Source organism: Dufourea novaeangliae, unplaced genomic scaffold, assembly GCF_001272555.1.
Source record: "Dufourea novaeangliae isolate 0120121106 unplaced genomic scaffold, ASM127255v1 scaffold132, whole genome shotgun sequence".
NCBI classification, from domain to species: Eukaryota; Metazoa; Arthropoda; class Insecta; order Hymenoptera; family Halictidae; genus Dufourea; species Dufourea novaeangliae.
In genome coordinates, this window is record NW_015374019.1 from 347,289 (window position 1) to 350,544 (window position 3,256).

Here is a 3,256-nt window from a genome sequence, read left to right on the forward strand (position 1 = left end):
TACTATCGGAACCAAGTATAAAAAATTCGACATTCCATCTGAGAAAACAAAATTGACCACTATATCTCCTGTACGCATTCACTTGTAACTTAAGGGGGGAGACTCCTTTGGGGCCAACTCCGAATCGATCGAAACGCTGATGTAATCAATCGGACACTAACGAAAACACATAATCGATAATTGGAACAGCTTAATAAGACATCTAACGGCAATACCCACAAATAAATTTTGTTCCCCGTTACCATCAAGTTGGATTTGTGCATTTGCTACGCGAAGACAGTGTTGCCTGACAGTATCGATTTTTGACAATTCTGCCCATCAGGAGAACGATGGAATACCTACAGCTCGTGGCGAGATTTCGACTCTCGCCGAACATAGGAAAAGAATGGTGCGACTGAAAGAGATTCGAGAATGAAGCAATACTTACGTACTAATGTGTGCAACGATAAACCTTTTCTATTCGTACTAGCAATGATGCTAATTCTTTTTATTACATACGAAATACTTGAAATGGCATTACCGAGAAACAATAGTTATTTATCATTTATTGACCTAATTAATGCAGATGTTATATACTTACACATATATTTCATAAAAAGATGCAACAAGAACACAATTAATCGCATACGCTCCCTCAATCTTTTCATTTGTCGACCAGCGGAAATAGATTTTGAACTAACAACGATTTTTCGACTTTCTTGTATATATGTGTACAGGGATAAGGAAGGAAGGACTTGAAGGATTTGAAAAAAAGTACGATTTTCATATTATCACAAATGTTTTATTTGAATGAAAATAATTATTGACATATATGGGGCGAAGGCCCCCGCCGCCCCGCCGGTCGCTATACATGATTTTTTTTATCATTTTTTTTATCTGAAACAGTAAAATAAAAATTATATCTTATAATTATACTCGTACATTTATATCGGTGGTGGGCAACTGTTTGCTCACGATCATCGGAAGGAGAAATTCTCTGATACCAGAGATGGGTAAATTTTTATTTAAATAAAAATTTCAAATAACGAATAAAAGATAAACAAATTATTTGTCATGCGTCGAATAAAGATAATTCTGGTAATCTTTACTCGACGCATGACAAATAATTTTTTTATTTGATGAGAATTTATTTCACGAACACATTTTATAAAAGTACATTATAAAAGTTCACGGTTTCATTCAATCCCTGCTTTCTTCGTGGGGCGATAGAACATTGTAACGCGCGTGCCCGCCTTCGACTTTCCTGTCCTCGGCAGCGCGGCCCGAACGCGATGAGAAAATTATTTTACGTCAAATAAATATACAAATAAAGATGAAATCTTGATAGCACGCTGAAGATAAATGTTCATCAAATAGAAAAATTAGTTGTTATGCGCCGAATAAAGATAATTCTGGTGATCTTTACTCGACGCATGACAAATAATTTTTTTATTCGATGAGAATTTATTTGACGAACACATTTTATAAAAGTACCCTTCACCTACCTCACATTTTCCCCTAGCGGAAGCCGAGTTTGCTCGTCGGTGTACATACGAATCGGTCCCGGAGTCCGTGGAAAAACGATACAATGGCCGGGAGCTTGGAATTCATGCATCGAATACATTATCGTAATTTTCGTGGGAAACCACGACCGTGCAACCCGTATTAAGCCGTTGATGAATTTTTCGCGGAAACCAAACTTATCAGCGGGGCTTAAAGCTTTAATATCGGTCTCTGGGTGGTTGCCGACGGCCAATAGCTTCATTAGGATACGCGCGGAATTTTTTCATAAAGAATGGTTTTATTTAATTTCGTTACGCGGTTACGGATACCATGCAAATTAAAAATCCTTTCCGGGGCAATTTTTGATTAAATTTGAATAGGCAGAAAATAACTGTCTGTGCTGGTAGTTCATATTGCGTTGTTGAGAAGTGAACTGTTAAACGTGTTCATAACAATTGGTGGTTGTATACATTTATAATAGTCATGAATATGCAAAAGGTTATAAAATAATACATTTGATCCTGTATAATGTGTTTTACGTTGTTTTTATTGTATACTAACATCTGTAACAAGAAGAAAAATTTATGAACCAAGAAGATGTGAGTTTGCATAATCATTTTTCGGATAATGACAGAAAATACTTTTAATCACTTTATACTTAATATAGATTATTCAGGCAGAGTATATAATATGGCTTAATAGAAACACAGTTTACAATGAAATAGTGTTCTAAAATATATTCTCATCACTGAAATATTGTTTGCAGAAGAAGTACAAGAATTCCGTGTAAAAATAAAGAAGTCTTTCCTAAAAATACAGCATTTTCTTATAAAAACTGTGCTCGAAGTCATGAAAGCAAATTGCGATTCCGCGGCAATTTTCACTAAAGAGCGGCAAATTTCAACTAAAGATCCAGCGATACACAGAATTCATTCACATTCATAATTCTACGGTTTATGCAATTATGTTGACCATAATTCGTGCGGTGGGCCTCTTGAAGTAGTAGGAGGATGATTTCTTCTGAATGACGCTGACGTAATTAACTTAAAGCGAGATAAGATATCAGGATGACGCCATTAACCACCCTATGCGCCAGTAGTAAGTCATACATAATATGTCTGTGTTCTAGAGGCCATCATTTTAATTGATTATACACTGGGCGCCAAAATTAAAACATCACTAAAATTTGCCGAAAATATTGGTCATTTTCAGATGCCTATATCTTCGCGAAAAATAGGTATAAAAAATATTGTGACAGAGCATTTTGTAGCCCGAAGTTTCTAGTTTTTGAATCGGGAATTCAAAAATTATTTTTATGTAGTTTGTTCCTTTTTTTTAAAAGATGAAGCGCAGTAAGCGAATGTTAAAAAATGTTGGTCAAGTTTGAGAGGATGCATGGGCCAAATGAAATTTTTTCTGGTAATTCCAATGGAATACTTTTAAAAAGCAAACTTTTCTCTTTAATTTCGTTTTTTTAATTTTGTTGTACAGTTTTTATTGGCCGAGTTATTCGTCATCATATGAGAAAAGGTACTTTCCACTTTGAGCGCCTGTAACTTGCGAACGCATGATCGTATAGAAAATTCCAGAAGTGATTTGGGAAGCTGAGAGATTTCTCTTTGAAGACCTTTAGTTTCCAATTTGTTGAAATTTTTGTTCGTCGTCTAGAGTCCATTTCAAAATAACGTAAAATATTGCATAATTACTATTTTTCACAAAACACGATGCCATTTTAACAAAAATTGTGGAATCTTCCAGGTGTCTACATTTTTTT